The following is a 10429-nucleotide window of genomic DNA, read 5'->3' on the forward strand; positions in this document are numbered from 1 at the left end:
CTGGGTGGAGGGTAGCAAAGGGGAAAAATTGGAACTATTATAACAATATAATCAATAAAATATACTTAAAAAAAAAACAACTGTGGTACATTTACACAATGGAGTACTATGTAGCAGAAAGAAAGAAGGAACTTCTACCATTTGCAACAACATGGATGGAACTAGAGAGAATTATGCTAGCGAAATAAGCCAGGCAATGAAAGACAAATACCTTATGCTGTCACCTATTACAGGAAACTAATGAATAACACAAACAAATGAGCAAAATTGAACGAGAGGTATGTAAACAAGGAGCAGACTAACAGTGACCAGGGGGGAGGCAGGAGGGAGAGAAGGGGGTAAGAAGGGGAAGGGTCTAGTCAAAGAACATGTATAAATGACCGAGAACATGGACAACTGAGTGGGGACTAAATGTTGGAGAAGGAGGGGACAGGGTGCAAGGAAGCAAGAGGGGGAAAAAAAGTGGGACAACTGTAATGGAAAAACAAACAAATTTTTAGTGGGGGAAAAATGAAAATATGAAGAATGGAAATGCCAGTTCAGTGAATATTAGAAGGACAAGGATTTTCCTTCACACTGTATATTTTTCTCCCTATCTGATCCCTCCAGAGTTTGGCATTATTAAGAAGTAAGTAATGACATAAGTTTCTTTGCATAAAACTAATAAAACCAGCTGTTAATAGAGGATTTTTTTTTTTGACCAAAACGTTGACTGGAATGTCATGCCTAAAGGAGACTTGCTTGGGCTCTGGTTGTTACCAAAAAGCCCTGAGGAACTGAGAATGACTTTCGAAGGTAATAAAAGCCCACGAGATAAAAGGCCTGGTACCTTGGTTGGTTGTGAGGTCCACAGCAATCTTTCCAGGGAAGGAATGAAGGTTGCTTTCCTGAAAGATGGCTAGAAGGGATCTTAAGGCACAATGGAAAACCAGAAGGATTTGGAAAAGACAGGTCTGTACAGGCAAGGCTGAATGACAGGTATGTGGCCCAGCTTCTGTGCCCTGAAGGGCAGACTGAAGGTCACCTTAAATGTTCCTTGCGTAAGTTCCAGCAAAGCAGAACTAAAGATCATAAGTGATCATTTTCTGCTCTTGTTGTGTTTATGCAAATGAACAGGATAAATTAAAAATGGACTTAATGCAGTCCCTTTAATGACAAGGAGGGTAATCTTAGGGAGAAAAATCATTATCCAAGGAAAATCACAATGATCAGTGGTAGACTATAAAGTAGTGCAGCTAACCGTCTTTAAAGTTTCTTTTCATTTAAAATATGTTTTCACTTGAAAGTTGAACTATGTCTGTGGTATCATCAAAGATGTTTAATTTACAGGCAAGAAGAAGAATGTCAAATGCCTTGCAACTGGATGTCTTTCCAATAAGACAGTCTTACAGATTTAGAGACTTGTTTGTGGGTTATGTTACAGAAATTAACATGTGTTTTCTGTTTTCATAGAACATAAGTCTATGATCTCATTACCTGAGTGATTGTCTGTACGTATAGGCCTCACTTAATCCTGTCTGCATCGCTGCTCCTGAGACTCAATGGTTTGGCTGAACTAAGTGGCTGGGTTGGTGAAGTATGGGGTGGTCTGTGGGCTTCACTTTAAAACTGGTTTCTCTTTTCTATCCTAATGGCTTGGACAGAAAGGGCCCAGAGGTCTGAGAGGGGGGAAATCTAAAATATTTCCCTCAGCCCAAACTAAGTATAATGGGCAAAAGGGTTTTGGACAGGTGAGATGTGCCTGGAACACCTTCCTCCAAAGAAGCCCTTTTATCCCCTAATGTGGGACATTGAAAAATTAATCCCTGCCTTTTGTTATCTAGTAGTTATGGATTGAATGATGTCTTTTAACCCTGTTGCCAAATCTGTTGCCCCCAGAACACAACAAGGATGCCTGCCTGTTAAACCAAGCACACCATTGTCCGGGGACAGCCAACTGACCTGGAGTCTGCATGATCCTTCCCCATGTGGGAAGGCCACCATCCCCTCCACACCCCCACTCTTATTAGGGATTTCTGGACCCAAGGGTAGGTAGGATGATGACCATGTCCAGCTTGAAGCAGCTAGAGGAGCTCAAGACCTTCACCCATTGTCTTTTATAAGATTATAAAGGATCTGAAGTCTGAGAGGGAGGGGCTGTTATTTTTTATTGTTAAAATAATTAATCATTTATTTATTTAAAAGAAAAAGAAAAAGAATATATGAAAGGGTGAAGCAGGAGAGCTTGTATGTATGACCCATGGGCATGGACTTGGGGGGGTGATTGCTGGGGGAGAGGGGGTGCTAGGTGGAGGGGAGCAAAGGGGAAAAAAGAGAAAAAAAACTGAAACAGAAACACCTAACTATTTCTCCCTTCGAGACAGTACAGCATAGTAGTTAGACTAAAGGTTTTAGAGTCAGAGCTCAGGTCCCTGTTCAAATAACACTGTAAGGCCTTGGGTTCCTTAACTTCTCTGTGTCTCAAATGTAAAACAGGGACAACATTCCGAACTTCATGAGGCTATGGTGAGGATTAAATTTAATACAGATAAAGGGCCTGCAACAGTGTCTGGCGCATAGCAAGCACTCAATAAATGTTGCTATTGTCATTGTTAGCATTATTATTGTAACTGTTAGTGATAACTCAGAACTCCATAAACATTTAAATCACTAACCATACTTCCAACCTAACAGTGGCAAACTAGATAAAGTCTGCTACACTGACTATACTGGGGGATAGTCAGGGCACAAATGGTTATAGCAAGGAAACAGAGAAAAAGACACAGGTAAACTCTCAGGGAAGCAGCCAGCAAGTGTTACAAGCTGAAGGGGTACCAAAATGCCTAAGAGAATAGGTATTCAATGAAACCTTTAGCTAACAAGGAATAGCAAGAACTACAAGATGACTCCAGCATTTCCTGCACATTTTTTTAAACCTGATAAGCAATAAACTACATGGAGGAGGGGAAGAGAGAATGCTGTGTGCATTCATATATACCCTCCACTTGGTTAAGAATTCACAAATGAATCAATCTTGTGCCATGGGGTTTCTCTAAGATATAAAAAAGCAGAACGAACATCCAATTATTGAAGATGTAGTTTTAAACTAGGAAAGTACTCAATAGTATTAGAAATACCTTCAAAGACTACCACAAGTCACCACTGTTCTTAAATATGAGGAACATGGACAACTCCAAGCCTATTAGCTATATTTAACTGGCATAGAATGAATTTACTCCGATCTTTCAAACAAGAGCAAATGCCAACTCCAAGTCCGTCAATTGCATCCCTGAAGTCAAAGGACCACATCTAGCTCTAACCCAAAACAAAGTCAAACTCAGGCCACAAACAGCATTTAGCAGTATCAAATTCTTCAAAATTTCCAACACAGGCCAGTGATGGCATAGCACTGCACAGAACTATTGCTTCAGGAGGCTTGTAGAAGTGTTGAAAACTAGAAACGAAAAATTTCCAGGCACTGGTATGATTATGGACAGATGATCTCCTCCTGTCTCTATCAGCATTTGCTACATTAACTCAACATAGGTGATGCGTCATGCTTGACAGGGTAGGCGGGGGTGGAGAGGGTGGGGGGGTGTGGGGCTGGGGAGGGAGAACTAAAGACCAGTTGCTGCCCTAACAATATCACTGTGGGGGTGAAGCCAGATCAAATGTTTTTTTTCATACTGTTCCAAAGTTATTTACGGTAAAAACCTCCCCGGGTGACCCTTTTAGGCACAAACAAAGCCTTGTTCTTTCTCAACAACTAGTCCCTTGATTTCCCACACGTTAGGCAGAACAATGAGGTAGGGCACAGGACAAAGTAGATGACATCAACCTCCCTCCAGTCAGAGGCTTGTTTGGGAGCCCAATTTCTGGTTTGTGGCCAGCTGGCTGATTTCATAGAGGGCTCTACTGTCCAAGCTGCCAGGCTGAGTATGCGTATGGGGGCAATGGCTCCGGATCAGCCACCAGTCAGCGATTCACAGAAGAAACAGCATAGAAGTCACTGCACCCCACTAGGTTACCTCTATTAAGTCCGTTCCATTTTCCAGGAAACTGGACTCAGTCTTCAGAAGTCATCCGAGTGCACAATTTCAAATTCTAAGCAGCCCCCTTTCTCTACATCAGTTCAAAACAGATGACTGTGGACAACTGTTCACTGAAGAGGAGTGATTTAAATGATGTATCATATTGTTTAGTTTTTATGGAGAAGGAAACACAAGGTCAGGTTTTAATTTAAAGCTAGAAATGTTGGATATAATATGGAAAAAGAAACTAGATTTCAATACCATTAAATGTTAATTTACCAATTACCCTTCTGTATTAAACCACCTATTTATTGACCTGTTTCTAACCCATTGGACATTAGTCACATCAAATATAAATTTAAAGATATTTTTCCCAACAGAAGATCAGCCCTCAATAGAGACACCAGTAATAAGCTGAAATACAACTGTTCCAAATGAAGTCATTTCAAAACTATAGCTACACACACACACACATTTCATCTTTTCATACAGCTTTTAGCACTCTTGAAAAATGATAATGAAAATAATTAATTACTTGGAAGAGGATGAAAAATTATAAATGACTTAAATTATTAGCACTGGGCTTTTCTTTCCTTTCTGGTGATGATTATGACAACTTCTCACAGTTGCTTTTTCTCTTTCTGTAATCTATTTCCAAAGTATAAATCACTCTTAAACATCAACTCATCTCATCCCCTAAAATTAATTCATCCTCTAATTTTCACTATTAACAAACATTCTAAATAATAAATGGTATGGGAGCCTATTACACTATTATGGTATGTGGTTTTCAATTCAAAATCAACAGCTGAGGTTGAGTCCCTACAACAGACTTTTATTCCGAACCAGTGGTGAAGAGGAAATGTCTATATTCACTATGAATTGATACATCCTACTTCAATTTTGTGCAACAAAGTCTTAAAATATGATACTATTTAGCTTGGTTTAGCCTCATTTCCTGAAGGGTGTATGGGATAAACTCAATTGGAATTCTCAACACAAAACACGTCTCAGTATAGGCCTGAGGAAGAAATCTCTAAAGCAGTCCCTCCCACCCACCATTTCAATCCATTGCTCTCTCCGTATAGAGAGGCTGTCTCTGACCACACAAACACTCTTTATGCCTACTGTTTGATTTTTCATTATAGTACTTATCACTACCTAAAATTGTGTATTTAACTTGTTTTTTGTCTGTTCTCCACCAGAGTTCAAGAACCTTGTCTGCTGTTCATTTCCACATACCCAGTTAGGTCTGGCATATACTAAGTATTAAATAATTCTTTTATTTTTAAAATTTTAAGTATATTTTATTATGTTGTTACAGTAGTTCCAATTTTTCGCCCTTTGCTCCCCTCTGCCTAGTACCCCCTTCCCTCCAGCAATGCCACCCCCCCTTAGTTCATGTCCATAGGTCATGCATGTAAGTTCTTTGGCTTCACCCTTTCCTATATTATTCTTAACTTCCTCCTGTCTATTTTGTACCAGCCAATTATGCTTCTTAATCCCTGTACCATTTCCCCATTTCTCCCCCTCCCTCCTCCCAGCTGATAACCCTCCAAATGATCCCCATACCTATGATTCTGTTCCTATTCTGGTTTGTTTAGTTGGATTTTGTTTTTATTTTTTAGATTCAGTTGTTGATAGTTGTGAGTTTGTTGTCATTTTTAAAATAATTCTTTATTAAATGAATGGAAGAATTACAAACAAAATACTCAGAATTCTTCCCATTAAAATATTCTTTACCTGGTCACTGCAATGATATATGACAGTCAGATTAGCAATTCAATTTTCACTCAACAGAGAGGAAAGAGTACTAATATCTATGGCCCACAACAATGGGCCTGACACAATAAAGAACCCATCTCAATTAATCCTTCTAGCAATTCTATGAGATCTATCATCCTCATCTTACAGATAAGGGACCCGAGGAAAAAGGTTAAGTAATTCTCCTAAGACTATGCACCTTGTAAGTGGTGGAGCTGCTGGGACTTGAACCCAGAAGTGTCTGACTCCAGGCCCAGGCTAGTCCAGGCTCTTTCCGCTATACCTCAGGGCTTCTCAATAACACTAAGAATATTTAACTTAGTTGCACAATGATGCATACATAGTACAACGAACTAAGGTCACAAAGATGAATACGACATTAAGGAGTTCACAAAGCAAGCACCAAACTACATCAAACAGGATGTAATGGAAGCAGACAGAAGGGGAGTACAGGCAAGGTCTGGCCCAGGTTAAGAGAACGTTGTATTCAAAGAACTGCAAGATGTTCGGGATGGCTGGAGTAGGGAGAAGGAGGAAAGAAATGAAGAGGAAGGGAGAGGGACAGATCAGAGATGAGGCTAGGATAGTGGCAATTCATTTGTTCACATATCCTGCTATGTGCCAGGCACTGTATTAGACACAGGCATTTCAATGATGAATGAGACAGTCTCTGCTCAAAGAGCTTTTCGTCTATCTGAGCAGATGGCTGAACACACGCTATATAACACGAGATAATATATATGATAACACTGATGTATTTATTGGACATTAAGGTGCTTTTTGACAGGAAAAAGGTTAAGTCAGACAGCTCAATCAAGGCACTGCGTTCACAAAGATCCTTCTAAGAGAGGCTGCTCATGCAGATAAACAACTAAGTGCCAAACACAGTTGGCCTGGTTTTTCACTACACATCGCCTCCAGTTCTTCTACCCTCAACCCAAACTACGGCTGCTTGAATGAGAAGTGGACAGATGACCAAAGAGAAGACGGAGAATGTGGCCTGCATAAGAGAATCTGAACCAATTAGATTCTTGCACTCAGGAGTTAACACTTCAGAAGCTGAAATGATGCACAGAGAGAATCCCGGAGGCAAAGTCTGGACCACAAGTGGTGAACATTCAAGAAAAAGCAGAATTGAGTGAACAGATACTATGAAAAGGGTTGCAAATCATAAGGAGCTGGATCAAGCCCACAAATGTATTTTGTGGCATGCACCGTACATTAAAATTTTTAAAATGACACTCTGCTTGTCACTCCTCACAAAAAGGAACCAGAACTCCTTGGAGGAATAGCTGCTTCCAGATTAGGGGTTGGACATAGAGAAGATGAACCTCGGACACCTTATTGTTCCACAAAACAGGGAGGCTGTCAAAGCCTAACAGGGTTGTGTCCAAAGGATATGGGAGCCAGAGACATGTGAGCCTAAGAAATGAATGCAACTGACTAAAATTATGACTCTATAAACTGAAACAAACAACGAAAATGATTTCAGAAAAAGTTAACCCTCTGGGATACACTGGAAATGACAAGAGCAATAATTCCTTACTCTGAAAAATGTCAATTTAAAGTAATAAATTCTGCATTTTTCTTGCCTTTCCTATATGAATTATAAATTTTAGAGTAATCAAATGATCGTAATTGATAAACTCCTTAAGAATAATTCCAGTTTATAAATATGGAAGGAATTAGAAAATCATTTCATAACCTTCATGAAACAATAAATTTACACATCGTCATTAATGCACTCGTAAGAGAAAAATGAACAGGAAGCTCTGTAATGAAGGCTTTAGGGTGCTAACACCTTAGTAGGCATAATAAGGGCACCCTCCGCCTGCCACACACCATCCAAAATGTCCACATCCTTATTCTTAGAACCTGTGATTGTTGTCTTACATGGCAAAATAAGTTTTGAAGGCATGATTAAATTAAGGGTCTTGAGATAAAAAGGTTATCACAAGGAAGCTTATAAGGGAAAGAGGAAAGCAAGAGAGTCTGAGGAGATGAGATGATGGAAGCAAAAGAGGGAGAGAAAAATTTGGAGATACCATGCTACTGACTTTGAATATGGAAGAAGGGGTCATCGCCAAAGAATGCAGGTGATCTCTACAAGCTGGAAAAGGCAAGAAAATGAATTCTTCCTTAGAGCCTCCTCACACCACCCTGATGACACCTTGATTTTAGGACTTCTAAGGTCTAGAACTGTAAGATAAATGTGTGCTGTTTTAAGCCACTAAGTTCCTGGAATTTGTTACAGCAGCAGTAAGACACTAATACACGCCTGAACACACTGATCAATCTTAGCAGCACTACCAGGCACAAAAAGTACTGTATGCTCTGCCGTGATGCCCCATCAAGTACATGACAGCACCCATGAAGTACACTCACCAAAAAGATAAAATTGAATTTAATTACATCTTTACATCTGATTCCTTTTATAAGAAATATGGGGGACAGGACTGGTTAGATGACACCTCAAGGAAGCAAAAGGAAAAATCTAAATTGTGGGATGTTCTTTAAAGACAACCGACTCCAACAATATAACTGCAAGCATAAAATAAAGGGAGGGCCAGTGGATGGCTTTAGATTAAAGAAACTTGAGAGCTAACAAATTAATTTTAAATAGATATTTTTGAGACAAGTGGAGAAATCTGAATATAAACCTGAACATAATCTTGTGAGGTATGATTACAGCTGCCTAATATTGTGATTATGTTCATAATTTTAAGAGATTCATGCAGTAGTATGCAGGACTGAAATGCCATGATATCTGGGATTTATTTAAAAACAATTCACTATAAAATGAGGAGGGAGAAGCAGTTAAGATGAAAGAAGTGTGGCAAGACCGTAGTAGGTTGAATCCGGGTATTGGGTATATAGTCAATTTACTTTGCTCTTCTCCACAGAACTGAAAACAAACCAATGCCTACACCAATTTTAGTTAGTTGGTGACATTTAAAAACCATAAGCTTTCGCATACTCAGATGAGTACTGGCCACTCCAAATGAGTTTGCAATACACCCAATTATCTTCCATTTATCATCACTGCTGCCGTTTTTCTTATACCTGGCTCAGTTCATGCACTTATGTTACCTGCCTGACAACTGGGTTTAGGACCACAGGAGTAGTGTGTTTAAGTGGGTTAGTAGCAAGAGAACACAGCAGACATGAGTAATGGCAAAATGCTATCATGTAGATATACACTCCTGCTGTCAAGTTTTAGCAGCTTCAGATACAGATTTAATTCCCATAAGGCCATGCTGCACTATGCTTCCTATATTAAGTGCTTACTAGTATGCCTGACATTCCGGAAAATACAAACATAACAATAATTCCCGCCCTCAGGATACTGACAGTCTAATAAGGAAGACAAGCTATAAACGTAAGTGGTTACAATATAAGGTGAAAATAAGCAGGTTTAGGGTACTGTGCAGGGTGGCTCACATGTAAAATGAAAAGTGAAGAGTGACAAAGTATATAAAGCTTCAGGAACAGATCATGAAGTGCACTACAGGGCATGTTGGGAAATTTAAACTTTATCAGCTGAGCAACAGTAAGCCGCTGAAAGGTTTTAAAACTGTAAGTACAAATTGGAGGGGGCAACACTGAGATAATACTGAAGTCTCTTTCATTGTTCAAATTCTTTGACTCCATGCACCACACCCTTTGAAGAGCCAGAAGCATGACCCCCCAAATGTTGTATTTAAGCCTCTAATATTATGCCATCGTGGCATTCTTGGTCAGACATTAGTTTGGTATCTGAAGAGACTAATAAAAGGATAGGTCACTGAACAATAGTTCTGAAAAGTTTCTCTATTACTACTATTGGCTTCCAAAACCTTAAACAGAAACTGCGATGCTCTTATACCTAAGTACTATTAAAAAGTAAAAGTATTTCTTCCTATTTAGTCTAAGACCCAGCCTGTTAAAAATAAAAACAAGACTATGAGCTTACTGTGAATGAACAAAATTACCTAAAACGCAATCAATCTTGACTAATATCAAATATATTAACGTTTCAAAGAACAATCTGGTCACCCTAATGACAAAATGGGACCAAACTGGCATTATGATAGTAGTTGTCACCACTAGAATATCGCTGAAATTTACTTAAAACCTGGCCAAGTCCAGACTCCGGGGTACCAGATAGGAAAGGACTAGAGACTGAGACCATTTGTGACCAATAATCAATTTTAGTCAATTACAGGAGTTACAAATAAAAAGCAAGGAGAGAACAAAGTTCCAGCATCAGTTCATTCTGCTCTCTCTCTGAGCCTTGGTTTCCTTATGCATAAAATGAAGCCAGTAAGTACAGTAGTCCCTCTCTATATCATGGTTCATTTATCGCGGCCTCACTGTATAGTGGGATTTTAAAAAATATATTTAATTATTTATCGCGGATTTTTTGCTATATCGCGGGATTTTGCAGTGATGTATACATATGTTGTTAAAGTTATGTAGGTTTAAGAGTGCAAAATATGTTTAAGAACATAAATAGTGTTTATAAACGTGTGGAAAAGGTTAATAAGGGAGTGAGAAAGGTTAATAAGGGACTGAGAATGGTTTACAAGTATGTGGGAAGGGTTTATAAAGCCTTAAAATACTAAAATAAATGTAAGCTTCCCACTTTGCAGATTTTCACCTACCACGGGGGGTGA

The 10429-nt window shown here is 39.2% G+C and overlaps 1 protein-coding gene across 1 annotated transcript in view; it reads right to left on the reverse strand.

The window, feature by feature from the left end:
• The window catches only part of TMED10 (transmembrane p24 trafficking protein 10), a 46152-nt gene that overhangs the window by 34895 nt on the left and 828 nt on the right, over nt 1-10429 (reverse strand). The window lies entirely within an intron of this gene.

Source organism: Furipterus horrens, unplaced genomic scaffold, assembly GCF_987537825.1.
Source record: "Furipterus horrens unplaced genomic scaffold, mFurHor1.1.pri manual_scaffold_3, whole genome shotgun sequence".
In the NCBI taxonomy this organism is placed as follows: domain Eukaryota; kingdom Metazoa; phylum Chordata; class Mammalia; order Chiroptera; family Furipteridae; genus Furipterus; species Furipterus horrens.